The 16550-nt window shown below is 37.2% G+C and overlaps 1 protein-coding gene and 1 non-coding gene across 2 annotated transcripts in view; one reads left to right on the forward strand and one right to left on the reverse strand.

The window, feature by feature from the left end:
- Positions 1 to 16550, forward strand: part of LOC139951369 (tubulin-specific chaperone cofactor E-like protein) — a 118217-nt gene that overhangs the window by 31326 nt on the left and 70341 nt on the right. The gene's annotated exons all lie outside the window — the stretch shown is intronic.
- Trnas-aga (transfer RNA serine (anticodon AGA)) lies at positions 12999 to 13071 on the reverse strand. Its single transcript has one exon. It is a non-coding gene; the product is annotated as a tRNA-Ser (tRNA).

The raw sequence follows: 16550 nt of genomic DNA on the forward strand, positions 1-16550 counted from the left end.
GATATATCGAAAGGGGAACGATATTCATGGCATAGGCCTGCATGTAAAATGTTGTTTGTACCTGTCCTGTCGTACCAAAGTGACCGACAAAAAAAAAAAAAAAAAAAATGGCCGACTAAGAATAAATAATTTCAGACACACAAAAAGGAAGGTATTTTATTTCCTTGAACTATAGTTACTGTTCCCTACAAAACAGTTTCTCGAGGAAACGAATCAGTGTTTCGGGGAACGAAGTCATTTTGAGTGGTGAAATGATACTTGGTGGGAATAACATTCCATTGCTTATAATATTATTTTGAGGGAACGAAATGATGTTTCCAATAATTGTTCACATTTTTGTTGTTGTGTACCTGTCCCCTTAAAGGGGTGGGGGTGCAGCATGTGAGAAAGATCGGTCTCCCCATGAATGATTGGATATGGGCTCAATAAGGATGATAGAATTTAGTCTAGCCAATCTGTGGTTTGACCTATAGACGAAATTGCAGTCTTTTCAAACCCTCCTAAAAAACATAGGCCTATCAAAAAAAGTAGAAAAAAATTATCAGGGGAAATATGCGTAATTAGCATTAACATTTTTTTGACTTTTTGCGCCTTTAATCACTTTTGTTTGTATGCATACGCCCTAAAAGTACGGACAATAATATAATTTTCACATTAAACTTTGATTTAACAAATGTAGTTAAAATTTATTGGCACCTTTGATGCTTTGAATATTTTTTGATACTTTATTTGTGAGGGTTATCTGGTTTCAAGAGACATTTGTATGAAAACTTGATGTGACAATGATATCAATTCTACAACTATCAGGGCGTGTGCACACGTACACTAGTGGAAATAGAGCGCGAAAACGGCAACAATTAGTTTATGCAAATTATGCATATTTTCCGTACAATTCCCCTTTTCTACTTTTTTGATACTTTGTTTTGGAGGGTTTCAAGAGACATTTTGCTTTTTGAGGTGAAAATTATCATTATCTAATCGAAGTCACCCTAAATTATGCAATGACGTCATCATTTCGCCATCTTGGAGGTAAAACGGTGATGAACCAATCGGAACGCGCAGCTACTTACGCGCAACGCGAAGGATGGGCCAATAAGAAACCCGCTTCTTTTGACCTCTAGCTGAGGGCACTCTATTTAGATGACGTCATGTACATAATGTCTTTTCAAGATTCTTGAAGAAAAACAAGAGTCGACAGTAGTCAAACATGTAAATGACATCTACAGAAAACAAACCTCGACACTTGATTTGTTAGGTTTTGCGTTTTATTTGGTCATGCCGTTTCAAAATATTTTACGGTTGTACATTTTTGTTTACTATGTATAGGTTTTCTCGGTCAAATTCGGCAAATGAGCAATTAATTTCTTTTGCATGCGTTCGAATTTAAGCTGTTTTGCCTCTCCAGTTGTTACTGCGTTTCAAATTCAGAATTCGGCCATTCAATTTCGTTTTGGGTCGAGTCAAATTCCTTTAGCACTCTGTTCAATTTAGCGTAGCGTCATTCTTTTTCGTGACACACACGCCTCAAGAAGCGTCTACGAATTTGGATGCTGCTTTGATGAGTTGTTAAATCGAATGATTATTTTGTTAATTCGAATGACGCAACATTACATTTGACTAATCCCAAAACGAAATCGAATGACCCTTTTGAGTAGCATTCGGTTTTGCGCGAAATAGAATAGCTTGGTGGTTAAATTGGCTGCTCATTTTCCGAAATTTACCGAGAAAACCTATATTATAAGAGGTTTTCCCGCCCATTTAACAAAAATCCATCGGCCATTTAAAGGTATGGTATAAAGACAAAGGCACTGGTTTGGGTTTCTTTTTTGGCATACACCCAAGCCAAACAGTGCACTGTTATAGTTTCCACAATACCTCAAAAAGCCTAATTCATTTCTAACACACAATGACATTCAATTTCGTTTGAAAATTAATGCACCGTTGAATCAGCATTCAACAGTCAAAAGGAGTATTTCAATTTCATCAGTTCAGCATTCACTGGTCAACTTAGATCACTCAATTAAATTAGGCTGCAAGACTTATTCAATTTCGATAAAGCCAGCAACAAGAACTGGTCATCAACCATTCAATTTCATCAAAGGTCATACTCAATAGATAGTAGAAATTCACCTTACAAATTGTCAAAGTGCAGTCTTGATTGCGTCGCTGATGTAAATGAAATGCAATGACCTTTTGCTGATATTGGCCGGGAAAACGTAATTTTAGGCCTGTTGTATTGTTTGTTAAAGACACTGGACACTATTGGTTATTGTCAAAAAGCCTAATTCATTCTAACACACAATGACATTCAATTTCGTTTGAGAATTAATGCACCGTTGAATGAGCATTCAACAGTCAAAAGGAGTAATTCAATTTCATCAGTTCAGCATTCACTGGTCAACTTAGATCACTCAATTACATTAGGCTGCAAGACTTATTCAATTTCGATAAAGCCAGCAACAAGAACTGGTCATCAACCATTCAATTTCATCAAGTGTCATACTAAATAGATAGTAGAAATTCACCTTACAAATTGTCAAAGTGCAGTCTTGATTGCGTCGCTGATGTAAATGAAATGCAATGACCTTTTGCTGATATTGGCCGGGAAAACGTAATTTTAGGCCTGTTTATTGTTTGTTAAAGACACTGGACACTATTGGTTATTGTCAAAAAGCCTAATTCATTCTAACACACAATGACATTCAATTTCGTTTGAGAATTAATGCACCGTTGAATGAGCATTCAACAGTCAAAAGGAGTAATTCAATTTCATCAGTTCAGCATTCACTGGTCAACTTAGATCACTCAATTACATTAGGCTGCAAGACTTATTCAATTTCGATAAAGCCAGCAACAAGAACTGGTCATCAACCATTCAATTTCATCAAGTGTCATACTAAATAGATAGTAGAAATTCACCTTACAAATTGTCAAAGTGCAGTCTTGATTGCGTCGCTGATGTAAATGAAATGCAATGACCTTTTGCTGATATTGGCCGGGAAAACGTAATTTTAGGCCTGTTTATTGTTTGTTAAAGACACTGGACACTATTGGTTATTGTCAAAAAGCCTAATTCATTCTAACACACAATGACATTCAATTTCGTTTGAGAATTAATGCACCGTTGAATCAGCATTCAACAGTCAAAAGGAGTAATTCAATTTCATCAGTTCAGCATTCACTGGTCAACTTAGATCACTCAATTACATTAGGCTGCAAGACTTATTCAATTTCGATAAAGCCAGCAACAAGAACTGGTCATCAACCATTCAATTTCATCAAGTGTCATACTAAATAGATAGTCGAAATTCACCTTACAAATTGTCAAAGTGCAATCTTGTTTGCGTCGCTGATGTAAATGAAATGCAATGACCTTTTGCTGATATTGGCCGGGAAAACGTAATTTTAGGCCTGTTTATTGTTTGTTAAAGACACTGGACACTATTGGTTATTGTCAAAAAACCAGTCTCCTCACTTTGTACCTCAACGTATGCATAATACAGGGTGCATTCGTTTAGCTTCCCCGGGTCGACCCCGGTGTGTGACGTTGCGTTCGTTTAGCTTCCCCGGGTCGACCCCGGTGTGTGACGTTGCGTTCGTTTAGCTTCCCCGGGTCGACCCCGGTGTGTGACGTTAACCCGCCACACACCGGGGTCGACCCAGGGAAGCTAAACGAACGCACCCATAATAAACCTGTAAAAGTTTGAGCTCAATTGGTGGTCGAAGTTGCGAGATAATAATAAAAGAAAAAAACACCCTTGTCACACAAAGATGTGTGCTTTCAGATGCTTGATTTCGAGACCTCAAAATCTAATTCTGAGGTCTCGAAATAGAATTTGTGCTTTCAGATGCTTGATTTCGAGACCTTGGTTGAAAAATCCTAATGTGTGGTATTTGAAAGGTAACTTCATAACTACCTTTGGAGTTTCACGCTGCACTTAGTTTCAGTGTCAGACAACAGATATTATGATGTTTAGCTCACCACATTTCTTAACATTTCCAGCAATATTCTTAAAACAATGTGCCAATGATTATGTTGTTAATATTTGTTAATCTTTATAATTTCAGAGCATGGAAGGCCGCCCTCAACAGAGTGAGTAAAGTTTTGTTTGTAAATTTGACGTAAAAATGCTTTTACATTTGTTTATGTAATCATTTAGACAATGCTCAAATTTTATTATTTGAGTGAGAAATTGCCCCTTTCCCCCAAAACTACGTTGCTTCAGAGGAGCCGTTTCTCACAATGTTTTGTACTATCAGCAGCTCTCCATTGCTCTTTACCAAGTAAGTTTTGTTATGTAATTAAACAGTAAAAAACAAAAACAAAAAGTAATTACAGATAGTGTCCAGTCCCTTTAATGCAAAATCGTTGATGACCTGACATTTCCACTCTTTATTAAAGTCTTCAAGATATTAAAACACAGAAACAGGATTACTGGTGAAACAGAAGCAGTCAAGGGGAAAAACGTGCAGAACGGCAAGGTTGAACAATGAAAAGGTATAACAAAGGGTATACGCGAACTTGTAGGTAGGGGAAATAGGCGGGTTTGACCCCAAGATGTGTGGGGAACACAAAGGGAGAAATAACTAGAACAAAGTAACAATGGGGTGCACAAACCAGGCCGAAAAGAGGAGGGAATAGATTAATATATTATGCGATATATTGCTAACATAAGAGTGGAATTAATCAATTTGTTAAATGTTAGCCTACACAAATTAAATGGATTCGTCAAATCTAGAGCATGTTTTTCTTCTGCGCAATTTGGAGGAGAAATTGGTGGAACAAAAATGTTTGCTTTGTTGAAATCCTGTTGCGATAGCAATTTTTTGACTACATTGAACATTTTAAGCTGTAAAATTGAAAAATAAAAATAAAAAATGTAAAATTGCAATTAAAAAAGAACACATTCAACCTAATTTGAATTAACGCTAACAAATGCACAAATTAATTCCTTCCAGTAAAGAACTGACATCAATCAAAAATATCATCAGCTAAAAAAGGCATTAATATACAAATAATACGCAACGTCATACGTCGTAAAGGCAGGGTATACCTTTGTAGTTGTCAAAGACCAGTATCCTTACTGTGTGTATCCCAACATGTTTAAAATAACAAACCTGTGAATTTTTGTTGCTCATTGGTCATCGAAGTTGTGAGAGATTAATGAAAGAAGAGAACACACCTTGACGCATAAGATAATGAGAGCTTTCAGATACCAGAGAAAGGTTTCGTGCCAGAAACCTTTCTCAGATTCAAATTTGAACAATTACCTCTCTCTCTAAAATTACATTACAACAAAGGGTCTGTTTCTAATGTTTGTATAATAGCAACAGCTTTTGTGTGCTCTTTTTTCACTAAGTAAATTGTTATGGTCATTAACTTGTGGAGCAATTATCAAAAGTGTACCCTGCCTGTAAGCTGCTATTGTATTAACTTGAGATGCATTTTCTTCCGTTAAGGGGACACGTTGCCTTGGGTTGGGTGCTCTGGTCTATAAAAAAGTGTTTGTTATGAAATTAATATTGTTGATGTTTTCTAAGTAAAATATAATGATCCACCCCAAAACCCGCCTCGAAATGTTGTGGTTTTCCGTTTGTTTCGTGAACTATGACACCGTTAGACTTTGTTAGAATAAAAATCTGTGACTCCACAAAATGTCACCCGTTTAAAACCACACAATTCGAGGCATATTTGTGTGGATCACTTAATTCTAACTTTTAAAATATATTTCCAACTAAATTCAATTAATTTCATAACAAGCGCTTGTTATAGCCCGAAATTGACAAATCCAATGCAACGTGTCCCTTTAACATCATTAGATGTCATTGCACGAGAAGTACATTACAGGGTTTCAATTGATACCTTTTTGTAGATCAAGTCTTTTGTCCGTGACATGATCCCCACTCACTGTGTGAAGATTATTATTTACCTCAAGAAGTTTCAGCTTCATTAGTCGTCGAGTTTTTTTTATATAAAAAAAGGTGAAAATCACAAAGCAATGTTTTCAGGACATACGCGTAAATCCGTTGTACATGATTAAAATACATTTTCGACTGCCAGGTCTAAGTTTTGTATAGGAATCCTATAGTGGTTTAGCCTTTAGTCAAGGTCTTCGTGGCATAAACATCGGAGCGACTGGAACGGAGACCACAAGCGGGAGTCGAGTGGCGATCGAGTGGCGTAACATTCGTGCTCTTCCGTTCCAGTCGCTTGGGATCGCCGTGGCTCTCCAATCAACGAAGGCCTTGACAACAGACTAACAGTAGTTTTGTTTAATTTTTTTGGGGGTTGTAAATTCCCTGCTAACCCTGCATCACGAAATGTGAAAGTAATTTATTTGTTCTGGCAGAAATACCACTCGCCGTACGCGTTCTCCCATGTAGATATACCGATGTGTAATTGAGTTGGTACTCTGCCATAATAGGCACCAGCGTTCAATTCCACGAGACTCTCCTGTTGACCTCCTTTGCCGACAGTTACGACGCCCTCAGCGTAGTGAATCCAGAAAGGGCGATATTCAGTGCTGCTAGTTACCGCTGAAGGGTCTGTGTATTCAGCCATCCACCCGCCGTGACCCCCGCAGAGGTGTGGCATACAGCGTCTGACGAATATCCTACTTCTGGTTGGATAGTAGCCAAAAACTGAACAAAAGAAGAAGAACAACAAAATAAAAACAGGAGAATCATAATATTATAAAAGCTTTTCGCTATTTGTTACGCAGTCACTGACGCGAACTATCGAAACCTAAAGACAGAATCTCCTGCAACAACGTCATTTGAAACGTCGTTTGAAAGTGCGCCGTTTTGTGCAGCCGTTTTCTAGTGTTGCAAATTTCAATAACAACCCAAACGCGATGTCAAAGTATAGCCATTTTGACGCACGCCATCAACGGCAGAAGTGTAGCTAGTTTTTTTTAGCCCTGATGTTGGGGCCTTAGTTTGGATCGATAGTTACAGAAATTGCAGATGTGGAAAACATATCAAAGAAACAATAAAATTATAACGAAACACACTGTGAACAAGTTTAAATGGCATTCCCATTAATATTTTTAAGGAAACAGAAAAATTGACGAAGACATGATGCAAGTACAAGATTAAACATACATAATACTCTGCTTTATTTAGTAAGCCCGGGCAACTAGTGTGACTAGTGTCGAAGTTGCAACTTTTGAATGCTTAGTCGAGTCGCGACTACCGTTTTTCAACTACTCGGTTAATCGTGCCGCCTAAACTACTACAAAATAGTCGTGACTACCTGTTTGGTAGCTTACGACTGTTTTGTGTTTTGCTCACAACTATTCACGACAACATAAATTTGAAGAAAAAAAGTCGAAATTTAAAAAACATCGACAACTTTGAGTGGCCCCTTACTTACGAAACACAATCAAACATTAGTGACACAATCCCTCGATCCTTTTAGGGTGCTATTTTGCCCCTGTCTTAAGCATTGGACTTAATTTGGGTAAACTAACCGAGCCAATGGGTAACTTACCCATTTTAAGTCCAATGCGAACAGCCCAGGAAGTTTTCCTCCCAGGCTTACCCGACCCGAATGGGTAGTTAAACAGAGCCAAAGGGGCCCAGGAAGATTGACCAGGTCAGTTTAACCGAGCCAGAAAGTCCAATGCGGACGCGACGACTCGGTTAAATCTTCCATCCGTCCGTGACCCGAAGAAGCTGACATGTTTTGTCATGGAAGAATAAGATTTTCGTGATTATCGAACTATTCAATGTTACGCAGGGGGCCAGCTCGGTTAGTTTGCCCTCGGTCTCGGTAAGTTTACCCGAGTCAAATTAATCCAAGTGCGGACGGTGGGAAAGTTAACCCGTCGGAATGTTACCAAGCGTCATGGTTAAGTTACCCAAAAATATTAATCCAGTGCGAACAAGGCTAAAGTCGTGACTATTTGAGGCCTGACTAGTCGAGTTGTAAATTTCACTGGTCGCCCAGGCTTAGTGTGTCAGTCAAACGATAATGCAATGTTCGGGACTTACGTATCTCAATAATGACTGTCTGATCCGTCCTGTTCTCCGACAGTCCTACCATGGCGAGATCTTCAGTTTTCACACTGAAGTTCACCATAAAAGGCGATATCTGGGGCTCCAGAATAAACATGTAGCTGTATGGTGTGGGATGAGGCACAGTAGAGAAATGACAAGCTGCAAGAAAAAAAGGAACACGGAACTGGTTCAAAGAGGGTAGATGTGGCAGGAGATTATGTTCTCATGGAGATTCTGTTCTCATGGAGATTCTGTTCTCTATGGGTGCACCACACTAAATAAACTCCCATAGTAACCAATGCTAAATGATAAATATTCAAAAATACACAAATTTTTTTGAAAACGTTGCTAATTAAAGACAATTAAAAACCACTCCGAAAACGTTTTTTTTTTTTTCAAAACCGACTCGCTGCCAATTGCCATGAGGCATTCCTCCCACTCCCAAGCCAAAAAGTACCAACTTTAACGCCTATCTTTATCAATTCTCCTTCAAAGTTGAAGCACAGAAAGCCACAGGCTCGGATAGATTGTTGTATAGGTTTTCTCTATCAAATTCGGCAAATGAGCAGCCAATTTCATTTTCATGCGTTCGATTTATAGCTGTTTTACCTCTCCAGTTGTTACTGCGTTTTAAATTCAGAAATCGGCCATTCAATTTCGTTTTGAGGCTTTCAAGTTCCTAGCACACCCTGTTCAATAGCATGTTATCGTCATTCTTTTTCATGACACACAATCAAATTTAGCAAAGCTGGTTCGACTAGAGATTTTGCTGATTAAATCATTTTCAATTTCGTAAAGAGGCAATCAATTTTGCTAAATGAGGATTCAAACTGTTTCGTACCTTCAATTTTAATTCAAGCGAAATAAAAATTATCTTTATTTTATGTTTCCAGCAGACTTTACCTGGGGCCCCATAAGGTATGTTTCTTCTTCTTTATTTTTTTTCGGGGGACCTTTAATGGTTAACTGACCAAGACCTGATATTGTATTGTGTGTAAATATTCGTCAACCATCAATCTTTTGGCGTGCCAGTCATCTTGTCATAATATGTTCAAGTGCCAACAAATCAACCGCATGCCTTTAATAGCATTCGTAAGGAAACGTAACAAGTGTGGAAGTGTCGTGGCCGAGCGGTTAAGACCACCGAATTCAAACTCTGGTGTTTCTGATCAGCAGAGTGTGGGTTCGAATCCCCAGTCGTGACACTTGTGTCCATAAAGGAACACGTTTCCTTGGATCGGTCGAGTTGGTGTTTGAAAGGCGTTTTTAATCGTTATAAAATGCATATGATTAGAAAGATATTTTAAAAGTAGAATATAATGATCCACACAAGTATCATTTGATATTGCGTGGTTTTTCTTTTACTAACACAGTCGGCCATTTATGGGAGTCAAATTTTTGACTCCCATAAATGGCCGACCGTGTTAGTTCGCAAAGTAAAAGGAAAACCACGCAATTTCGAGGTAGATATTCTACTTTTAAAACATCTTTCTAACCATTTGCATTTTATAACAAACGGTTAGAAACGCTTTTTAAAGACCAACTCGCCCGATCCAAGGCAACGTGTCTCTTTAAGCACCTTATAAGGGTTTACAAGGTGCTGCGGCGCATACAGCAGCCACAGTCAGGAACACCGGGGCGAACCCCCTTCTCTTTTCGATAAGTGCATTGGGTTCTTTTACATGCGTTACACAACACATGGGACCAACGGTAAAGTGTCTTGCTGAGTGGGGTCTCAGAATTCATCCCTGCAATAACATATCTTTCTGAACGTTTGTATATACTCAGCGCCTTGAGTATCTTGTTTGGTAGATACGTGCGCTATATAATACTTCGAAATTATACATTATTATAAAGTTAACCAAGCGTTTTTAGATTGCACAAATTCCAGAATTGACTGCCCCAAAATGAAATTGAATGACTAAACACACGCCTCAAAAAACTCATGCGAATTTGCATGCAGCTTCGACTAAACTGTAAATTGAATGATTATTTTGTTAAATCAAATGATAGGAAGCAATTTAAGCTAAGTAGATCCATTGTCATTTAACCTTTACACAAGCTGACTTTGAAGGTGAAAATTTCCACAATGTTTGCTGACATTTTGGTTACGAGTGCGAACAATAAGTGCCTATTGTTAACAACACCCGGTAATTTTATGGTGATTAATTTTGTATATGATTAACAAAATTATTTGTAAAGGCTTTGAGACCATTGTAAATTTTCCTTCATTATAGTTGGCTCGTGTAATAATATTGACAATGTACCTACTAAACTTGAATGTCATTTGCTTTCATCATCATGATAATGTAAAAAACTAATGAATAAGCAATTATTTTTTGGGGTTGAACAAAGAATTGACTAGAGTGGGATTCGAACCAACGACCTCCGGATTAACGTGCCGGCGCTCCACCAACTGAGCTATCTAGCCCTATGTTGGCGGTGTCCCTATTTTGCCAATATCTTTGTTCGGGGGTGTCAGTCAGAAGCCATACAACCGTTAACTGCCAATATAAACCACAAGGGAAACTGACTGGGTAAATTTTAAAACGATTTTGGGGGTTGAACAAAGAATTGACTAGAGTGGCATTCGAACCAACGACCTCCGGATTAACGTGCCGGCGCTCTTTGTTCAACCCCAAAAACTTTTCAAAATTTACCCAGTCAGTTTCCCTCGTGGTTTATATTGGATAAGCAATTAATCAGCATGAGCATTTGATGCCAGGAAAAGAATCTAACTATTGTGTTGCATGTTGGTTGGTTTATTTCTAAATAAAGTTTATTTCAAACTTGAAGCTATTTATGTAATATCTGCTTACTTAGTGGTATCTGTCCCTGCTTTTCACCTCCCCCTGTGGATCCGGTTCGATCAGTCCCTAAATGCGTGGCTTTCCCTCAATAATGTCCCCTTCTCTTTTTCTTAAACGTAACTGACACGTTTGGTAATTGTCAAAGACCAGTTTTCTCACTTTTGGTGGATCCCAACATATGCATCAAATTTATAAACAAACCTGTGCAAATTTGAGCGCAATTGGTCATCGAAGTTGCAAAGCGATTAAAAATAAAATAAAAAACACCCTTGTGTGCTTTCAATTGCATTAAAAAAGGCTTAAGTTGAAGGAGAAATTATCCTTTCTCAAAAACTATGTTACTTCAGAGGGAGCCGTTTCTCACAATGTTATACTATCAACAGCATTACCAAGTAAGTTTTTATGCCAAAGGTTATTTGGAATAATTTGAACTGTCTATTTAATTTGTAGTATGTGATAATTTTGTTAAGACAATAGTTTTCAATAACTTAGTGTTAGGGCCATCAGTTTTTCATTTTTATTTTTAATAATGTTTTATTTTTATTTTAAATAATAGGGGTGTTGGCAGCCACCCCGTGGCGCCATGAGTATTAATTTACCTTTTTTAAACTGTTGTCACTAAAAACTGTTTTTATGCACCAATAAGTGCCTCTTGGAAACCGGTTATTGTATGGCGATTAATTTTGATGAAGATGAACAAAACATTGTAAAGGTTTTGAGATCATTATTTTTTTTCCTAGTTGCATAATCAGCATGAGCATTTGGAGTCACGTAAAAAGCCTTAATTGTTTTGTTGGTTGTTGGTTTATTTCCAAGAATGGTTAAATCTGAATAATTCGCTTATTCCTTTGTTGTTCGTGTATTCCTGAGTTGTTTGTTTAACTCTTAAGTTTTCGTTTATTTATGAGTTTTCGTTAACTTCTCTATAAGATAAGATTTCTTTTTCTCTGAGTTTTTGTATTTTTCTGGGTTTTCGTTTATTTGTTAGTTTTTTTTTATTTCCGAATTGTTTGTGTTCTTCTTAGTTGTTTGTGAACTTCTGAGTCCAGTACATTTAAGAAAAATAGAAGGGGACATAATTGCTGCTTAAAAGTGTCATGCGATTTCATTTTATGATTAGTCAAATGTAACGTTGCGTCATTCGGTTTAACAAAATAACCATTAAATTTAATAATTCATCAAATCAGCATCAAATTCGCACGGGCGTGTGCTTTAGCCATTGAAATTAATTTTTGGGCAGTCATTACTGGAATTTGTGCAATCTAAAAAACGTTTGGTTGAAAGGTTGAGGGAGAAACATAAACAATACAAAAATTAATTAAATAAACGTAAATAAACACCCCGATTCAAACACAATACAAAATTAGGTTTTGATCAGTTGACCAATAAAGATCCCCAAATAAAAGGTCAGATAACCAATAAAGACCAGCCCCCTCCTCCCCCCCAAAAAAAAGAAAAAGAAGAAGAAGAAAGCAAATAACACCGTATATATGGCCCATGTAAGTCCACTGGAAACATAAGCAAAGAAAATCTGGTTCGCTGGAATTAAAAGTGAATGTACGAAACAGTTGCCTAGTACAGTTTATCTGTTTGTTCATTTTTCTTTAGTCGTCATTCTTTTTCATGACACACAATCATCATTCAATTTAGCAAAGCTGGTTCGACTGTAGATTTTGCTCATTTAGTTCTTTTTAATTTCGTAATGACTAAGTACGACTATAAAGAAACATGAATAAACAGATAAACTACTCGGGAAACTGTTTCGTACCTTCACTTTAATTCAAGCGAACCGTATTTTCTTTGCTTATGTTTCCAGTAGACTTTACATAGGGCCCTATGATGTTACTTTCTTCTTTGATTGCATTAAATTGTTTTTATTTCTCTCTATAACCGAAAGACGCAACATTACATTTGACTAATCATAAAACGAAATCGACTGCATGACCCTTTACAGCAGCATTCGATGTCACGCGAAATGGAATAGCTTGTGGTTAAATTGGCTGCTCGTTTGCCGAAAGTGACAAAGAAAACCTATTTTATTTGTTATGAAATATTTGTTTTAATAGAGGTTAAATTTGCATCGGGATAAAGAATATTAATTTTTGGTTTTATACCCATATACACCGATGTATGAAGCACTGTATACTCAGTACTTTCCCGAGTCCTGTGAAAAAAATCACAGGCATTTAACTCGGGTGGGATTCGAACCCACGACCTTTGCAATTCTAGAGCAGTGTCTTACCAACTAGACTACCGAGGTTGCCCGGTGGCTATAGAGGCAGTTCGAATCCTATGTTTTAGCAGCGGGTACTGCAAACGATTTACTAGATGTTAAATTTACATCGGGGATAAATATTTGTTTGTTTAGCTACATGTAAAAAAACGCACAATTGCTACACAAAGTGACCAAAAGGTTTTTGGCTCTTCTTGAAAAGCAATTCCAGGTTTTTGTCTTTCATCAACTTTCAGCAACATGATTAAGACACTAGACGATGTTGAGACGTTTTATTAAATTGTTAGATACCAATCAACTAAATCGAAACCACCAAAAAGGCAAAATTACTTTGCTACCGATTTTTCATGTTTTTGGCTCTTCGTGAAAATGCTGACGACTTATACACCTTTAGTTTTTAGAACCGCTCAAATGTTTTAAAGCCATTGGACACTTTCGGTACAGATAACAAATTATAAGTTCACAGATTTACAATTAACTTACAGGGTTGACAGAAGAAAACGCTTAAAGACTTCTCTTGAAATATTATTCCATGAAATGCTTTACTTTTTGAGAAAACATTTAAACAATATCAATTCTCGATATCGAGAATTACGGATTTATTTTAAACACATGTCATGACACGGCGAAACGTGCGGAAACAAGGGCGGGTTTTCCCGTTATTTTCTCCCGACTCCGATGACCGATTGAGCCTAAATTTTTACAGGTTTGTTATTTTATATAGAAGTTGTGATACACGAAGTGTGGGCCTTAAACAATACTGGTTACTGAAAGTGTCCAATGGCTTTAATCATTAAAAACAATCGAACGGTTCAAAAAAACCAAATATACAGTTATCCCAAAGAAAATTACTTAAACGTATACTTTTTGAGATGGTGGTCTCAAGATTAGCTAATTAAATGTTCATGTCATTATAATTAATTAGTTAAATGATGTTAAGTTATGTGTTTTTCGGTAACTTCAAGACCCAAGCTTTGATATACATATAGGATCAGACTCTTGTATTTTTTAGCTAATACCAGCTAATGGGGCAATTTGCCTAGGAATACAGGATGACTATTTCAAATGAATGATTTCTACAGAAAGTCGACAGCCATCGCTACAAGGTTAACCTTACCTTCACAAGATTGGCGAACACGTTGATATCCAGCCTTACAGACACAGTCAAAGCTACCTGGAGTATTGACGCATATCTCGTTTTCAATCGCTTCACAAGTATGAGTACCTGTTTCACACTCATCAATGTCTGCAATAAAAGAATAAACTATAAATGATATAGGTTTTCTTGGTCAATTTTCGGCAAATAAATGAGCAACCAATTTCATTTTCATGCGTTCGAATACAAGATGTTTTGCCTCTTCAGTTGTTACTGCGTTTCAAATTCAGAATTCGGTCATTCAATTTCGTTTTTAGTCGAGTCAAATTCCTTTAGCACTCTGTTCAATTTAGCGCATCGTCATTCTTTTACGTGACACACATGCCTCAAGAAGCATCTGCGAATTTGAATGCTGCTTTGATGAAGTGTTAAATTAAATGATTTTTTTTTGTTAAATCGAATGACGCAACATTACATTTTACTAATCGTTAACGAATCAAATGACCCTTTTCAGTGGCATTCGATTTTGCGCGAAATAGAACAGCTTGGGGATTAAAATTCGCTGCTCATTTGCCGAAAAAACCTAAAGTAAACTTGCGGGAACAACATGTACTAATTATCTTTTGTGGGAGTTCGGTGTCGCTGTTTCGAACAGTAGACTCTAGGCTACTCGTCTACAGGAGAAACCTGGCAATGCCTGAAATAAAACCAACAATTAAAACTCACTTGTTGATGTTATTTGGTTTCATAACCAGCGGCCTTTATGTTAAGAAATGTATTACATAAAGGGTTTTTCCGGCCAATTTCATCAAAAAATCCATTCATTTTAACTCCTGGCTCATTCAATTTAGTTTGAAAACGAATACTCTGTTGAGTCAGCATTCAACAGTCAAAAAGAGTAATTCAATTTCACTAGTTTAGCATTCACTGATCAAATCAGATCATTCAATCATTTGGCCGCAAGAGTCATTCAATTTCGCAAAAGTCAGCAGCAATACCTGGCCAATCATTCAATTTCATTTATGAGCAAACATTTTTCGAAAGTTTGCATTCAAATGCATTCAAGTTATGTGTGCTTTCTGATTCGTATAGCTGCCTTTCAGAGGCAGGTGTTTTAAATGAAATTTATTTGTCACTATCTCCAATTAAATGCCCAAGCATTTTTTGCTAAAAAGATGGCTGCCCGAGGTTGGTCCGAAGCAATGAATAACGTAAATATATAGGGCGAGACTGGTTGAAACATTCAAGAATAACATTGAGTTATTTTTAAATTGTATAACGACCCCTTATTGTAAGTTTGTAATTACCTTTAAAACATTTGTTTATAATTTGAAATGGTCCTGATTTTAACAGAAAAACAAAGACAACATAACCAGGGAAAAAACATATCGAGGCTAAAGCAAAATAATTGGTTTTGCATTTCAAAGTTATCGGGTGCAGACTTAAACTTAAGGAAGGGTAACAACGCAAAAGGAACAACTATTTCAATTAAGCAAAAACACATGATGTAAATAACGGTGTAAAATACATGGAAACTCCTGTCACAAAGGAGCATTTATGTGCCAGTGAAGGAGGTACAAATCCCATTTTACTCATAAAGCCAAAACTCATCTTTAATTCGAATGCAAAGAAGTTGAAATTCGTTGCACATAAATGAAAAGGAAAACGCAAACTAGCAGAAAACTCATGTCCGCTTCGGTGAGTCTTAATTTGACAGTATCAATTGCAAATTGGCAGTAAAACTTCAACTTAATAATGGTAAAAGTGTAGTCTTGAATGCCTTAGATGAAATTGAATGCCTCAAGAGCTAAAAAGAAACCCTAGTTTGAGGGGATCAGGAGAAAATACATGAATTTGAATGCATGTTAATGAAATTGAATGATTTGTTTTTGCTGAAATTGGCCGGGATAACAATACTAACAACAAACTCGTTCTAACGCATTGCAAAGTACCCGTTTTAATGCGGTTTACCTTGGTCCCTTTAATCTTTCTCAGCCGGCGAGTTACCGTGCCGCTCCAAAGGCTTTTTCATACACAATATCAGTATCACCATCTAATGTGACCCGGAATCCGTGTTATTGTTACCAGAAATTGGGTTAAAATTCGGGATTTGACACGGATTCTGGGTCTGACCCAGAAATGGGTCTGGCCCCCTGGGACCCAAATCCGGTCGATTCTGATCCGAGATTTTTTTCTTTTTAGAGTAGGTACCAATTATTTATACCCCTGGGTGAAGGAAAGCTTCTTTTCACACTACAGAGCCATTTTCCGGGAAATAAACTCACGGAAAATCCCTGGAGTTTTTAACCCCAACGCCAACCCCACAGCAACCGTTCTCACTTTCCCAATTTGGTAACTCCCGGGAGTGCTATTTCCCGGGAATATGCACGCTAATCATGTCAGCCCATGC

The sequence above is a fragment of the Asterias amurensis genome, chromosome 19 (genome assembly GCF_032118995.1).
Source record: "Asterias amurensis chromosome 19, ASM3211899v1".
Classification (NCBI taxonomy): Eukaryota; Metazoa; Echinodermata; class Asteroidea; order Forcipulatida; family Asteriidae; genus Asterias; species Asterias amurensis.